Consider the following 18,044-nt stretch of genomic DNA (forward strand, 5'->3'; position numbering starts at 1 on the left):
AGTGTGCACGTGTACCTAATAGTCTGAATGTATATTGTTCCTATTATTATCCACTTATTATCACTACAGTTTTAGTCATTTTTCACGGATTCCCATTCTATGGAATCCTCACTTGACGTTGTAGAACTATCTGATTCTCTATTACTTATTAATTGTTGTTGCTCCAACATGTGTTCCATCAGGCCACCTGCAATCCAAAATTCCTCTTCTTTTTCAATAACGTGCTTTATGCATTATTGCCAAAAAGAACGGAGAACGTTTTAGCGTGTCTATCTCTGGTGAAAAGAAAGATACAACTGTAACAGAAGGAAAAAATACACTGCAAGCCTAAACCATTGTGGGTCTCTCTCTCTCTTGCTTATTTATATTTATCTGGAGAGACACTGAAGGGTCATCTGGAAGAACAGCCTCTGCTGTGGGGGAGGATGTTGGTGTGGGTGAAAAATAGACATTACTTATGTCAACACCCTCCGCTATCGGCTATTGGAATTCAGAAACCACCCCTATCCTACGAACACGGCAAGAAATAGATATAAAAAAAAGGGAGGGGGGGGGGGTCTGGAACCGTAACCTACCCCCATAAAGAGAGCCTCTCACAACGGTATCGGCGCTGTCGTGAAAGAGGGACACTTGCTGTAATCTATGAGTGAATATTTGAATTCGTTGGAGGTTATTTTCGGGAGAAAAAGAAACTAATTGAATATTCGTCTGGGTGTGTAGGTCTATAACTACATGCAAAACTGAATGAAAAATTGTATCGGAAAAAATTCAACAAAATGACGATATAATATATATATATATATATAACTCTCTCTCTCTCTCTCTCTGAGCAATCAAAAAAAAAAAGCACGATAGTAATATTGGCGGGGAAAATTTCTTGGAAATCGCGCCAAAATGTTCTTGAGCTCGCCATGGATTTTTGATAATGGTAACCAATATTTTTCTAATTTAAAAATTTTAAACGAATATACATTGGTTCAAAACGGTATTTTTTCAGTATCTTTTTCAAAATCATAAAAAAATTTGAAATATTCTATATAAATGATCATCAGAAACCTCCGATGTATGGGAACTATATTTTGCGGCGAAGGAATACACTCTCTACCTTTCTCTCCACTGCAAAGTTAACCTGAAACAAACTATAGGTGACTGTGAATTTTTTTTTTTTTTTTCAGTACTACCGACTATTTTTCAAACTATGAGTGAAATATACTGAAAAATTGAATTTTCTGGATGTTATGCCGAAACTGATATTTGGAAAGAAAAGTGATTTGCCTCCTCCGGGAATCGAACCCGGGTCCCCTTGCATACCGTGTTGCATTACTTCCTCGTAAATTGCACTGAAATTATATCGTTTCGCACTTTCCATTATTTTAACTCGTTTTTTTTCCCGCCATTGCAGAGTGTCTTTCGCATGACCTGTCGCGTACTACAGGTTAAAATCAACTGCTATGTCCACCTTGATGAAAGATAATTTGGAATTATATTACCTCAAAAAAAAATTACATTGAAATTAGAATCACGTCTAAGAGCTTATTCATCGTGGTCTTATATTTCTTGCGACTGAGACGGGAAAAAGCAAGAGTGACATCTGGCGTGTGAGGAATGTCGATTAGTTCAATCCAAACGAGAAAAAAAAGTGCCATTCACCTACACCTTAAAAAAGCTGTCCTTGAAGAATCGGTCGTTAAGATATCTTCTGCTTTGTCGGGTTGTGATATATATATATACAGCATTAAAGTCATTGTGTGTGTAGGTGGAGAAAGCAACGAGATAAACTTCTCTTTTCTTGTTTATGCCGAAGGACTATATGCACGGTTGAGTGGACAAAAAGCATCATGGCACCTGTCATGTAAGTAACATTTTCTCGTGGAGCAACACAACCTGCATATTTCAAACTAAAGGCGAATCAAGAGCTTTTCATTTATTTATTTTGGTTCAACTTATCTAATCTATTAATTCGGTATGAAAATGAAACTTAACCACTTTACGATCAAGGACGTAATATTGCATTCAAACGCGAGTGGAATGAATTCAAACAAGTTCAATCTGTTATAAATATTTTATTTTATAAATATTTTATTCTCTCTGAATAAAACAAATTCTCTCTGAATAAAACAAATTCTCTCTGAATAAAACAAATTCTCTGTGTTTTCTTATCTATCTCCCTGTATTATCGCGAAGCTTTGTTGTAACCCTATGTTGTTCCCTAAAATTGCTTTATTTACCTCCGTTTATTTATATATTCATAAGTCCCGTTCACATGTGCAAGATTAGGGGTCGCTTCGGTGATAATTACCGGCATGGCAACTTTTTTCCCCTCGTAGGGGAAGAAAAAGGTGGGAGAGAAGCTCATCAAAAAAAAACCCATCTTTCTTGGGGTGGATTGGAGGTCGACACCGACCTTCTCTCCCATAATCCTTTGCCCCCCGAAAACTACTATAAGCTCCATCCTCAGCCATCTTGAATCAATCACTTCCGTTCAACCTACGTAACCAGTGGCGACTTCCGGAAAGAAGAGTGAGATTACCAGCATGAAATAAACGTCATGTGTGAATGGTTTGTAGCGAAAATCCCCGTTACCGGGAACTTTCCGGGATGTTTTATTGCACATGTGAACGGGGCTCTATAGTGATTTGCCCCGCGTATATTATGTATCATGTATCACTGTTCTACTAGTACTACTACTAAACCAGACATGCACCTCGTCTATATTCCTCAGCGGAAAGTCTAACGAATTCAATTGGTACATGTTGGAATGTGTGTGCACGTATAGCGAGCCTTCCGTGAAGTTTGCTTCTGTGTAATGCTTTTTATGCGTGGTGCTGCCATCTACAATGGATTTTTTAAACTATGAGGTTTTTCTCAACTCATAGTGAGTGAAGTGTAAGGAATGAATAATTGTACTATTGTAGGGCTGTTGCTCTCTGCGGTGAGACTTTTTAACGGGGAGATCGGCTCGCATTCGCGCCTCGAAGTTGGGAACAGCAGAAAACCAAATTCAGCCGACCACCACTGCGGCGACGGTGTGTATCCTTGTACTATATTCTTATAAGAGTGAAAGAGAACAGGTATAGGGTGAGGGTGAAAAGAAAAATCTACGCCGTACCCACTGTCTTATCTTCTTATCTATTATAGTTACCCTTTCATTTGTTTTTCCCCCACTTCCTTTTCTTGTACTTTTCTCTCATCCTTCTTTTTCTTTTTCTAACGTGCGGTTAGGTTACGACAAGGTTACCATATTTATCGCCGATTCATCAAATAGAGATCATCCGAATTTCTTGCCAATAGATTGTAAGCGAAAGGGTTAAAGGGACACATGACAAAATAATTCCGCATAATGGAAATTTTTTTAGAATAATGTTTGGAGGAAAAGCAGTTTTTTTTTGGAAGATCTAGAAAAGATTGCCGCAGAGTCAATAATACACGTAATTTGTACATAATGTACTAGTTAGGAAGGACTAAAGAAAAATGAATAGCGGTACATAAGTCATTGTTCCTAACGGAATTTACTTAATCGTTTTCCCCTGACCAGAACTCAAAAATTTCCCTGACTTCACCGATCCGGAGCCAAAACGTTAGATCAAAAAATTTCATTGATTTTACCAGACCAAAAATCAGAAATCTACCTGACTAAACCTCCCTAAAGAATTAATAAAATTCAAAAGCGAAACCTTGCACATATTCTTTCAGTCCCCAGATATGTTTTCTCCCTTCACAGATTTTTTTTCCTCCTGACTTTTACCAAATATTTACATATGTCCTTGGCTTTTACCAAATATTTTTCATTTTCTCTGCTTCCCAGACAATTTTTCCTTTCCCTGACTTTCCGGTCGCTGAGAACCCTATAAGCATTCGAAGAAATAACCAAATTTGTAGCAACATTTTCTTTTCCGAACACCGTCAATTCGATTCCACTTTTTATGTTTGTGCTTCTAAAAATGAAAATTAAATGATGCTCTATCGAGAACCAAACTAAAAATACCCACAATGTCACCGTGATGTCCGTCTCAACTTTATTACACGGCTTTGGAGAGGGAGGATAATAGCAAAAAGGAAACAAAAGAGGAAACGTAGACTAAAACCACACAGAATAAATAAAGCAAAAAATGGTAGAATTCCGATCACGAAGGAACTGTATGAATGTGATGAGATTTCATAATTCCGCAACGAACTGGAATAGATGCGAGTACGTGTAGAAGAGAGAGCGGCTCATTTGAATAATGATAGCGATGAATAATAATAATAATGGGAAAATGAATGCGGGAGTCACAAGAGAGAAAATTTTCCCTTAACCAGACAAAATTTATTTTCGTGTGTTTTTATTGTTGAATGATCGTATTTTCATCTTTCAAAATTATGATTGTTGACATGCAGGTATAATTAAGGTGGCCCATGGCCCCCACATACTGCAACAGGACCCCTAGGCTAGGATGGTTGGCGGGCCACTTGATCAGATTCTTCATGGTATATCCACTATAGCAGAGGTCTTCAATACTTTTTCTAATCGCGAGCACTGCCTGTATCCATCATCAAGAGAACAACCCTTACGGCAAGTTTGACGTACGAATGCATGAAATTAGGATTGATTTCAATCCTTGAATGCAATTTGTACAAGGTGTTTAATTTTAACGTTGAACAAGTGTTCGCGAACACGAAATTGGACATGAGCATTGAGCACTCTGGATGTTTTAGGAAGATTCGTGGTGCTCGAGAGCAAGTTGAAGATGTCCGCACTATAGCGAATTCATAGTGTGAAAAAAAAAATAAGAAGAATCTCGTCCTGGATCCCCGGGCTGCAGCCCTGTTAGCCCACCTTTGGGAAGGGGGGGGTGGGTGACCATACGACTCGTGTTTCCGGACACATTCCCGTGTTTTCCTGTAACTTTGGCCATCCCTTATACTTTTTCATAAAAATTGCCCGTTTTTTCAACGAAGCCAACTTGAATCATAATTCTTCACTGAAATCAAGAATTAAAATCATTTACCAAACTTATAAAAATTATATTACGACAATTACGACTATAAAAGTAAGAATATTCATCTCGCATATCCGTCATGTCCAAAACGTTGCTTGCTCGAATTTATTATATTTTCCAAAATCACGGATGAAAAATAATTTTCATAACATATAAATTATAGGCCTATAATGATAATTATGCAATTATGCCATACACCTCACATATATTTGTCATGTTCACTGTATACTTGCCTCTCCTTTTTAATTTTTTTCGTGAGTGGCAGTAAACTATCATTTCCTAGTATTGGCAATGTTTCAGTACTTACAAATTCAAAGTGCCAATTATACGTACGATAATTGGAACTTTTGTTCTTGGTTTTTCTAGAGATGGTTGCAAATGTCCCTTACTTTCTCGTATTTGGGAATTTAGTTTCTGTATTTTCTCGAAGATACTTGTTCAGGCTTGGTGTAATGCTCTCTTCCCAATAAGACTTGAAGATTATACTACTTCTACTAAACCATACGTGCACCTCGTCCACATTCCTCTGAGGAATTTCTAACGAATTAGTGCATGTTGGAAAGTGTCTGTGCGTCTTGTGAACCTAACGCGAAGTTTGTTGCTACGTAACGCTTGTTATGTGTAGTGCTGCCATCTACCATCAATTTTTCTATGTTGAAGACTAACCGCAGGGATTGACAAATACAAGGCACCAGGTCACCATGGCGACTAGAAAATCAGTATTCGCGCCCAAAATATCTCGTACAGTACAGTATGCGATTACTTAATTACAGTCCTCCTCGTAGCCAGGGCTTAGCCACCCCCTCACCCCGCTCTGTCTCAATATCACCGAAGAGACATAAGCTGGTGGTCGAAGAAGACCTGGGTCATGCTGGAAAATGCTCATGCATGTGTTGTGAACCTAACGTGTAGTTTATTTATGTGTAATGCTTGTTAAAGTGCTGCCACATCGATTTTTCAAACTATGAGTGATGTTAATTACAGTTTAAGAATGGCACAAAATCCTGAATTCACTACATTATACAAATAAAAATATAGCTCCTTTTTTTTATTGACAGACGTAACCAAGTCCCGGAAAAGTAAAAAACAACATTATTTAGGATTGTTTTATTGAGCAAAACCCATTGTTGGCTCCGAGGAAATTTGGCTAGCACGAAAATGATTTTTCGATTCGTCCGGCCCTGCGGTACTGTACTGTACTGTAGAGTGGATTTCTCAGCCTCAACAGCATTGCTAACAATTCCCCAAAATAAGAGATATGAGTAACAAGACATTAGCGTCTCCCGGTAAATTTACTGGACGTTTTTACTAACACTTGTTCTTACGTTTTGCTTGTTCAACAGAATCGGTTTGGACAAGATCGTTAACCAAGCTTAGGTCACGGTTCACGATTGGGCTACACGCTCGTAACTCTCTTCTCGGATTCTTTCTACCCCCCTCTCCTCTCATTTCTTCATTGTTTTTAATGTCGTAAATTATGCCTAAACGGATGCAAAGAAAACCAATAGCCTGTCACGAAAACGTCAAAAACATACACCGTAAAACATGATTTTCATGTTTCAATTATAAAAAAGATTTGTTTCAAAGAAAAGAAATAAGTGAAGGTTTTAGTCACAACAACGATCATGTGTGTCACCGAATTAACCAAACAAAGTAGAATACCAGTAAGTGGTTCAACTCAAAGTGTGCATCACGCACAATGTAAATAACACTTCCTAAAACAAAGCCAGGGGTTTTTAACTTTCTACTACTAACCGCATATGCCCTCGTCCATGTTTCTCCTATGGAGCCTCTAATGAATTGGTTGGAAAGTGTGCGTTCCTAATGTGAACCTAACGTGAAGTTTGTTTTATGTATAATGCTTGTTATAATGCGTTATTTCTCTTTAGCAAACATTATGCTTGTTAATACATTAGCGTTAGTTAACCATAGTTATTTTAACCATAGTTTTTTACCATAGTTTAACCATAGTTATAACGGTTAGAAACTGGATTTTTAACCTGTGGGTCGGGACCCAAACATAGGTCACAAGGGCTTCCGGGAAGGGTAATTCAAATCCACCAACGGCCAGGGGCTCTTGACGCGAACTTGATTCGCAGGGGATTCCTAGATGAATCGTGCAAATCCACTTGCAGGGAGCAGCCGACCTTCTCTTTTTTCAAACGGGATACCGGCTGGCATAATGTGGGACACACTATATACTCATGCTTTCTTTCTTTCATACCGAACACAACTCAGGTCTATCACCATTTATGGGTGATTTACTACCTAGTGAGTTGTGCCGGAAGTGTAACTGTGTGTGTACCTAACAGTCTGAGTGCGTATGTAGTGTTGTGTTTGATTTTTTCAGTGATGCCATCTATATTTCAGAAGTGAAGTGAGTGATGTGTTATGATTGAATTACATTTTCACTGTTTGTAGGTCTGTTGCTCTCTGTGGCGAGATTTTTTAAAGGGGAGAACGGCTCGCATTCACGCCTTGAACTTGAGAACCACAGAAAACCGCCGCCTGGCAGTCGAGGGGTTAGGGAGCTAGCCTCTCACTGTACAGGTCTGGGTTCGGGCATGGATGTTTACTAACAATAACGAATTTCCTGGACGGATCATGCTGATTCTTTGGTAATACGTGAGGATCACGTTTATATATGTATTAAAAAAAACCGACTTCAGGCGACCACCACTGTGGCGACGGTGGGGTTCGGACCCCGGACCTCGCTAGTCCGTCACTATGATCACTCGACCACCACAACGGCCCACTACCCATGCTATAAGTTATTACTATTCATCACTACAAGTTAGTGGCCCATCGAATTGTTATGGTCCCTGGACCAGGGAAGGTCGAGAAACGCTTCTCTGGGTTATTCCCCAATAAAACGGCGATTGGTAACACTTATCTACCCAATGAGGGTGGGGGATGCCCTTTCCCTCGCCCACATCCTGGAGCAAAGCCCCTAGGCTAGAACGTTTAGCTGGTTCCTGATATTGATTTCATACAGTTATATATATAAAAAAGAACATTATTTTTTACATCTCTATAGATACGTGCACCCCTTAGGCGCATAAAGGTTGGGAACTACTGCCAACTCGAACATCCTCGCTTGTGCGTCAAAAACAGCAATTTTAGCACACTCAAACGAACAGAAGCCGAGCATGAGCAAGATGTGCTGAACAAATAATTAAAAATGCTTTATTACTACCACAAGAAAATGGATGAAATCTCTGGAACAGCAGCAGTCGTGAGATCGAGCCCCAATAGCAGGGCCTCTTCACCACGATTCACCTGCATAGGCGGATGTAATGCTTGCGCATAAGCGGCGAACATTCTCGGATATACGATGTAGGTATACAACATTTATGAAGGGTTTCTATTTTTTTTAATAAGGTTCCGCCATAAACAGAGGAACGAAATACTTAGAAGTAGCCTTTTTACGCGATGGTTAATCGATGATTGATAGCGCAGTTATCGGTTAAATTGGTTAATTGAAGGGTGATACTTCATGCCACGTCTTAAGCTGATAAGTAAAAAATGTACAAAAAACTGATTTTAAACGCCTCTTCAAATTACACAGAAGCTGTCAGCTGACAAGCTGTATTATACACTTCTCTCTCTCATTTTTTTCAATCTAATATTATATAATATGCTATAAGTAGATTAATAATATATAATATATAGAGTAGAAGTATAGAGAGTAGTATACACAGTATATATAGGGGTCATTCAAGTATTACGTCAGCATCGACGGGGGTTTCGGATTTGCTGACTTTCGATGACGGGGGGGGGGGGGGGAGTTTGAGGGTTCCTTACGTCATCAACTACCCTTTTTGAAGACATGAACTATTCTAAGCTGCTGACGAAATTTTGCTGACGGGGGGGGGGGGGTCAAAAATGGCTAAAAAATCTGCTTACGTAATACTTGAATGGCTCCATAAAGCAGATTAAGGTGAAAGAAGAAGAATAAAGAGAAATTCGTTTTCTCTTTGGGCGGCTAAGAAATCACTGTGGGATTATTTTGCACATCCTCCACAAAAATTTCTTTCACTGGATTTTCGAAAACCCTCATGTCCACTACCTCTTTTAAAAAGATAATTCCTTCAACTGCTTATAAAAACTATTAATTTCTGGCATTCAGCCAACCCTCGGTTTGCAAACTAATCTTAGTTTGCGAATAATTTGGTTTACGAACACATAAATAGAACCGAACCTCGAGGGAATAATATTTTAGAACAGTGTGGCCACGTGACTATTTTTTTTTTTTCGAGAACAATCAGCTTAGGAATTCGATTCTTTCTGAGTAATGTTCACTCGCCCCCCCCCCCCCAAATAAGACTCCTATTATTTATCCACTCAGTGATCCATGGATCAGTTCATCATTTCAAATTTCACAAGAAGCTCTACATCAGAAAACTTTTCAGAAGTGTTTTACAATAATAATGTTTCAATTTTTTTTTTTTTTTTTTTGGCATAAAACGAACACTCTCAATGACCACTCAAAACATTAGATATATTCTGCATTACATATTGTAAATTACGTATTACATTTGCTGTCATTGAGAAAGCTTAGCAGCAAATATCTTACAGAGCTATGAATAATTTGGCTTGGAGGATATTGTGGCCAGATTGTGTTGAGGGCAGAAACTTTGAGTTCTTCGACAGTGGGATTATATATAGATGATATTAAGGAAACCAAACATAGCCCAAGCATCGTTTTTTCATTTCGTCTTTTTCATACTCTGAGGTTATTTTTCAGTTACTTATTGTCTTGAGGATTTTCATTGTTTTCACGTTATGCATAGGAGCTGCTGCAAAAATTCAAAATAGAAATTTGCATAGTGCCAGGAACGGATCAATTCATTTTACATTTCTTCCTGCAAGAAAAATTGTTTCGGCTTACGAACGGAAGGACTTAAGAACAGATTAAGTTCGTAAGCCGAGGGTTGAATGTATATATTGCTGCAATTACTTAAAAAAAAACAATTAATGATCCTTAACATTCAGTCACAATTCCAGAGGTGGACTTATGGTTATGCCGGCTGTGGGCTAAAGCAGGGCTGCACAAATCGCAAAAAAATCTAGGCGATACAAAAAACTTTTAGGTGCCTAAAGCATTTTTACCCGAAGAAAAAGATCCAAAACAATGCTTCTTTTAACTTTTTCAGGACATAGTGACCCTCTTTCACGTTGGCAGATATGCTGCTATAAATTCCAAACATTTTGTGCTGCTCTCAGCCTGCAATTTAGTAACTTATACAAAGAAAATCTTAGGTGCAAATACCAATTTTTTTAGTCACCATGGCAACCTGATGCTGGGGATCTGTCCAACCCTGGGCTAAAGAAATTTCCCGAGGATGATGTCACTCTCCGCTATCCGTACAAAGTTTTTTAACAGCTGGCTGATGGAAAAACATGTTTTAGAAAGAGAGAAAATTCAACTGCTCCTGCGGGGAATCGAACCCACGTCCTTTCACTTTCTGGGTGAACGCTCTAAACCAGAGAGACTAGACCCCTAGACTACAGAGGCAACGAATTTTTCTCAATCTTTCCTTCGTGTGCGCAGGAGGTCGTGTGCACTGAACGGGACCGTACATGGACGGTCGGACCTAACTCAGAATTCGTTGCTTCTGTAGTCTAGTGGTCTAGGGCGTTCACCCGGAAAGTGAAGTTAATGCTCGCGAGTTGTTAATGGTTGCTCCCTGGGCCAAGATGTAAAGTTGATGATTATTATTATTATTATTTTTTTTTTTTGGAGAAAATAAATGCTCCCTTCGGGGAACCCCGTATGGCGAACTATGTTTGCCGGGCCGGGGGTTAGTATCTCTTAGTATCTCTTTCTTTCCAAAATATATCTTCGCATCAGCCAACTGTTAAAAAACCTTTGTAAAGAAATTTTGCCGTCTTTCTCCCATTCTAGTCTCATTTCCTTGACCACGCAGTCCTCAAATTTGTCGCCCGGGGCTATAGCCCGCTTAGCCCCGACCCTGTGAATGCGCTTTTGTCCTCAAGTAACTCTTGATAACTCACATGCTTGCACACTTCCTTGGTAGTGCTGTCATAATGCATGGGCCCCATGATGATGAGGTCTGGTTACAATTTTTGAGAGTGAGTATGTAAATTGATAGGCAAGTATTTCTAGCCATGTAAGGAATGTCATGCCAGAAAAATCAATTGGCCGTTTCAAGATCATTCGTTCGTCCCTCACTCCCCAGGTCAGACTTGACAAATCGAAAAAAAAAAATGGGCGCCAGATAAATTTCTCAAGAGCCAACAATAGTTTTTCCCAAGAGAGAAAAAAACAGTCCTCAATTATTTGTTTTTCTAATTTTCTGAGAATTGATGACCCCTTTTCATGTAAAATCGCATCATTATGAAATCAGAGAATTTCGTGTCATTCTTAGACACTGATTTAGCAATCAAATGTAGAAAATTTTAGGCGTCAATAGGGATTTCATATTAGCCACGGCGACCTGGTGCCTGAGATTTGTCAATCCCTTTTCTAAGCCACTCTTCTTGTCACTGCCATGCTCACACACTCTCTAGGTCACTTTTTTTCTATTACTGGCATGCTCATACACTCTCTAAGCCACTCAAAGGTCACTCCCATGCTTACCTCACACACTCTCCAGGTCAGTGTTCTTCATTCCTTTCATACTTGCGGACCGGTGAAATTAAGTGAAAAATTTCACGGAACGACATTAATGGGAGAAATGATTTGCAAACCCGAGGAAAAAGAAATGATGATAGGAGAAAAATTTCCGGATCTTTTCCAACTTATCCTACGTTTGAAAAACAAAAGTTCAGTTGGGGCTCGTTCTATCAGCTATCAAATAAAAGCAAAACTATGTTATCATTCCGAAATTAAAATTTGTTGTTGGTTTAAAACCAGTACGCAGCATCAAAATGAACAATTCATGGTGATGCCATATATTTTTATTTCCATGCTGCACACCGGCGTAAATTTTGTATAAATTCAGATGCTCCTAAATGCTCCAAGTCACAATTTTGCTCACTGAATGACCTGATTCCTTGCTCTCTTGGCCAGTCACATGTTTGCAAACCCTTTAAATCATTCACATACTTGCAAACCCTTTAAATCATTCACATACTTGCAAACTTGAGGTCACAGGTCACTCACATCCTTGCAAACTTCAGGGCATGGGTCACTCACATCGTTGCACACTCTTTGGGTCAGTCTTTTGGTGAGCAACATCTCTTTAGGTCGTTCAATGACCTGGTCTCTTGCTCTCTATGTTAACTCACTATGTTAACTCTTTTGTTAACTCACATGCTTGCAAACTCTCTAGGTCACTCGTTTTGTCAGTCACTGACCTAGTCCCTCGCTCTCTGGGCAGAAGCGGATTTGTGGTTTTAACCTGTGGGCTACACAAGTTTTGACACTTTTCTTCCATTCCGCTAATTTTCTTGACGACTCATTCTCGAATTTTTTGTCCCTCTGAACTTGCCGCCTTGATTTAAAGGCTTTCTGTAGGAATGTGTACGAGGTGCATGCATAGGTGGAGATAGACTTGGAAGTCTGGGGGGGGGGGGAGCACGATGAGGATGATGTCAATTCATATGTACATATTAGATCAGTCGACTCCCCCTTTCACGCTGGGGGGGGGAATGCTCCCACGTTCCCCCCCCCCCCCCATGGGTGCATGTACGGTTTAGTTGTACAAATGCCCCCACCCTCGTAAATATGCTTCTGTACAACTCTAAACTTGCTTGAAATTACAGTTGTATCACTTGTAAATAATTCAACATTGTTTTCACATTCTCTGTGATAAAAAAGATGTACAATAATTTTAAAAAGCAAAGTTCACCTTCTTCAAATAATAAGTTCCTCCTCCACATTCAATCAATATAGTCCATTAACACAAGAAAGAAAAGAAGGCATTAAACAAGAGGAACGTCCCCTTTTTTCTTTATGGCATAGGTCATGAAGATTTCGATTCATTTGGAGGTGATCACTGCATTGAATGCGGTATAATCGTGACTTCTTCCCTTTAAGTTCCCTCGAGCTCATTTACCAAGATATCTGGATGCAATTACGGTTTCTTCTGTTACCACGAAAGATCCTCAATTCCTATCTATAACACCCGTGAACACAGATGAACCAACTTAATAAGAGTTATTTCGTTGCGTATTTTTCATTTAAAACGAATTTCGAAACGTTCCTTTAACCCTCCTTTCCCCACTAGCCACTTGAAGCATATCCGGGCCACCCACAGAGCAATAACAAGTAATACGGTTGGTGAATTTTACGTAGGGCCGTCTGAACACATGGGGCCCCGAGTGCATAGAAGGCCGCGTGATGATTTTCGTATGATAATTGGTTGGCTGGCACTTTCAGTTAGGTACGAGTCCCCGAGAACATCACTCGGTTCTGGGACCCCTAAACATCATATGTTTAGGTAGTCCTAGGGTGTTAGGTAGTAGGGTGTCCGAGCGATTTGATCGGACACCCTACCACAATCTTTCACGACATCTGAGGCTTTCCGTGTCGGAAGGATTTTCGAGCGATTTATCTGCAGCTGCCAAAGATCCATCATGTGCTAACTGCCTATTTCCCGACTCACACTGGATGTAGGTATACCATGCATAGGCATGCATTCAGGGCCGACACTAGGGAAGAGCAGGTGGGTCAGGCAACTCGGGCGCCGGAGCAGAGGAGGTGCAAAGTTCACCTTTAACCTGTCCTTCAACGTTACAGGGGGCGTCAAATGCGAGCTTGCTTCGGCTGACCAAGCATCTTCTTGTTGCGGCCCTGAATACATCTGGCCAGTTTGCCAATCCCTTAAATCAAATCGGTAGATACCGTACGGATGACCGTATTCATCTAAATTCCACACATGCCGCGTTCAAAAAGCAGTTTTTCGAAACTAACGAAAAATAACACTCATTGTGTGATAGTAAAAAACATAATTAATAATTAATTTAATCGTTCACAACACCACAGAAAGATTCACGTTCATTTGGACGATTGCAAGGGGCCTGTAGGCGTCCACATCGTAAAATACTCAAATACGAGAGCAGAAATCGCTTTGGGATAACCCCCTCACCCTACAACCCAACCTCAACAGGCCGTACGAGGCTAGTAAGCGTAGAACTCCTTAATACACTCCTTAATATGAAGGCGTCTTAAGTAAGCGTATGCAGTAAATATAATGTTGCATATAATTACTTTTCTTTCGGAATTCTTATCGATTAACTAACAAGCAGTCAAAGCAACACTTTTTACTTTGGCGGCGAGATTATAAGATAATATCCCTAATGTGTCGTGAGTAAAATTACTATACTCGGCTCTCTCTCTCCTCAGTCCTTCTTTGCAAATTGCTAATAAAAGGTGAAAAATCACCTTGTTTAGGCGGGAACAGAAACCTTTCACACAACGTCACACCTTTCTCATTAAAAAAGGACGTTGCGTGTCTCAAAAACAGAAAAGCTTCCACTAAAAAAAATAAAAAATACTGTATATAACTCATTACTAACAGTTTATATATCGAATTACACAATGCTCTGCGTTGTAAGATGCAGAAATCAACGCCTCTTTGATACGCTCCTCTTTTAAGCACTATTTAGCTCAGAGAAATTACATTTTATGGTCCACACTAATAATAAAGAACAGCGTTAAAAAAAATGAGATTTTTTTTAGATGATGTGGCCAATATGCACGTACTGTAATAAAGCCCTGTTGTCGTGCAAAGTGATTATATGGGGAATTCAACTCAACAGCGTCATGGGCGAAAATCTCTCCCGCTACATGGCTGGAAAAGTATCAACATACCAATTTACATACATATTCCAGAAAATCTTATCATTATAGCAACCCCCCCCCCCCCCCCCACCACCACATCTCTGAAGATATTAACCGTGCAAGAGTCAGCCCAACGCGTTAAGAAGGTCAAGTATAAATGAGGCACGAGAAGCAAATTCGTCATGGAAAAGTTTCATGCTCTTTCATCAGTGCAAAAAAGGCAGGGGGGGGGGGCCTTCGTCTCATAAAAGACACACATAGAACTACTGTGTTGTCAGACACGGATTGAACCCCCGCAGTCTCGAAATGACCATTTACCGATATTAATTTTTTTTTATTAAATTTATCTACTTAACTATCAGCCACGAGATATCTCGGCGCTGTGTAAATGTTCGAAATACATTTGAGCTTCCCCTCTCCCTCCTTCGGGACTCCTCTTTGGTTATGACTTATGAAATAAAAAATATTATTTTTTCTTTCATCTTTTTTTTCTCTTCTCGCTACTGTTTGAGCAGGGGCGTAGCCAGAAATTTCGTTCGGGGGGGGGGGGACCAAAGTGACAGAACAATGGATTTGGCCATCTTTTTCCCTTTTTTTGGTCATTTTCTCACATTTCGGGGGGGGGGCAGACCCCCAAGTCCCCCCCCCCCACTACGCCCTTGTGTTTGAGGATAGAAAAATTATAATAGCTATATGCGGGGAAAGGGTAGGTGTGAGAGGGGTGATGAACGGAAACCTGCTCTCTTCTTATCCTTCATTTCCCATGTGCGAACAACAATGCATGCTAGTTTTTTAGATTCATCTCTGCTAGTTCAATTGCACGTCATCTACATGTTTTAACAAAAGGCTTTACTTAAAGGGCGTTATACCATGACATTTACGAGATTCTCATAATCCTGGATTTATATCCTCATCTTGAGGAATGGAAAAGTTTGTGCTTGACATGGGCTACATATTTGCCTTCACCACTGAGATTTGCTTCCATGTCCCGTATTTTTGGAATCTGATATTAATGGGTTTTCACTAAAAAAAAGTAATTTTTTTTAGAAAAGAAATAGTTAAATTACTAGTTAAAAACTGGTGAGTGTACATGTGCTTATACTTGAATGATTTCTCATAACGTGCTTGATCATTTTAAAAAAAATCATCACAATCTCCAAATTGACCCTTAAACATTGCTCTGGGGAGTTTCTAACAAATTGGTGCGTGCAAAAAAGCGTTGTGTGCGTAAATATGTGACGCTAATGTATTTATTTACGATATCAGAGTTTTATGCGTGCTACGTGTTTAACAGGTGTTGCTATCTGTCTTCCTTGATGGAATGAAAGAGTTAAATGCCTGAATTTACATGTTTTGTGATTATGATGTTGAAAGTCTGTCTCCTCTCTGCGGAGAGACTTTTCCAAATGTGGGACAGACTCGCATTCCATCCTTGAGAACCAACTCCAGCCGTCAGTGGGTTTTGAACCTTGGCCCTGACGACCACACAGTAGCTCCAGATTGAACTGCATGCGATACCAGAAACGGGATTTTCTATGAAAAATATATGTATAGCATTAACTGTGGAAATCTATATTCTCCTTCATAACGCTAACGGCCAAACATTCTACTACTTGTACAGTAGGCACGGCCTGTTTCTCGCATGGGCAAACGAGGCACGTGCCTAGGGCCAACAAATTATCAGAACCCCGAAATTGGCTGCATTTTTATTTTAGGCACAGCACGCTTGCCCTTTTTTCCCTGTGTATGCCTTCGCCTCAAATATAAGGTTCCATATAAGGGTCCCCAAAAACTCATATTTGTCCTGGGCCCGACCTTCTGAGAAACAGGCTCTGATACTTTGTCACTGGCGCCACCCAGGGTCATTATCGGGGGAGGCAGGCGGGTCTGGTGCCTGGGAGCCGGAACAGAAGGGAGTGCAAATTTCACCCTTACACGTCTCCTTCAACATTACAAGGGGGGCGTTAAAATGCATGCTTGGCCCCCTGTTGGCCAAACATCTGGTTACGGTCCTGGTGTCACCAACAGGGCCGGGGGGGAGCAGGCGGGTCTCGTGCCCCGGGCGTTGGACCAGAGGGGGCGTAAATTTTATTCTCAAACCTCTCCTTCAACATTTCTAGGAGGCGCCAAAATGCTCACTTGCCCCAAGTGACCAAGCATCTAGTTGCGGTCCTAGCAAACAATATACACCAATAAAGTATTTCCAATACTTTACGTCAAAGCTTAAACCAAAAGTTAATATAACTGATATTATTGGATCACAATTAACAACAACATCACAATACAAATGATCATTTCCAACGGAATTACTCAATGAAAAACGGACCACCGCCCTTGTTTACAATGCGTGCTAACAGGTTGAGAATATGTTGATGGTGTTCTATTCGCGTTTGGAGAAACATTAGTTCTATGTTTAATGACTAGATAGATAATTTATATTGAATTATAAGATATGAACTCACCTTTCTCAAGAGGCACGACTAGGCCCGGCAAAATTAATCCACAGGATAAACGAACTTTTCTGTGTAAAACCGCATGAGTACGCAAACTTTTCTTCTTTTTTTTTTCAGGTCAATAATAGTGTTGTGTTGATTGTGTCCTCTATTTCATAAAAGTATGATAATGTTAATGTGGAACGGAAAGATGTCACATGAAACACATTGAAATCTGATCACGACATGTGCTAAACATTACGCGAAAAAAAATCAAAACTTTTTTTTTCTCTTCTCTCCGATGGCCGACACACCTTTTTTTTCCGCTGTTGAAAATACGGGCGGAGTCAACGATCCGCACACACAGTCAGCCTCAGCGTGCGTTTGACGACGACGACGAAAACAAGTTTTTCTTCTACCTTTTTTTTCGCGCCCATCTCCGACTATGTTTACTGCGCTTTTACCGCCCTCTTGTGTACAGGTATGGAACTAGAAGCGGCGAGTCGAGTATTTGAATGCTAGAGTAAGCAGCAATGTTGTACAAAAATACAGTCAATTCGCGATAAGTCGAACTCCGGTAACTCGAATATCTGATGTAAGTCGAAGTTTTCACTCTGCCTTTTCAGTTGCTGTGGAAAGAGGCTTTTACCTCGTACTCGGCGTTAAACTTTAAAATTTGGTTATATTTGGTTCACTCAGCCCCAGCTGAATTCGAAATTTTTGATAAGTCGAACTAAGAAGTTTTTTGTCGGCCGCTGCACATTCAACTTATCGAGATTTGACTGTAATTTTGTGAAGAGTAATTTTTCCCTCTTCTCCAAAAGTTTAAGAGGTATTTTTGTAAAAAATTTTTTATCAGTGAGAAAAATAACCACTGAATCT

The 18,044-nt window shown here is 39.9% G+C and overlaps 1 protein-coding gene across 1 annotated transcript in view; it reads right to left on the minus strand.

The window, feature by feature from the left end:
- The window catches only part of Mcr (macroglobulin complement-related), a 55,552-nt gene extending 38,002 nt beyond the window's left edge, over positions 1-17,550 (minus strand). Inside the window, exon 1 of the mRNA XM_089251365.1 lies at positions 17,193-17,550. The gene's annotated coding sequence lies outside the window, so the exon portion shown is untranslated. The remainder of the gene's footprint in view (positions 1-17,192) is intronic.
- Positions 17,551-18,044: the final 494 nt, after the last annotated feature.

This window comes from Pholcus phalangioides, unplaced genomic scaffold, assembly GCF_987345545.1.
Source record: "Pholcus phalangioides strain wild (caught in Gottingen) unplaced genomic scaffold, Ppha-v1.0 ptg000024l_1, whole genome shotgun sequence".
NCBI classification, from domain to species: Eukaryota; Metazoa; Arthropoda; class Arachnida; order Araneae; family Pholcidae; genus Pholcus; species Pholcus phalangioides.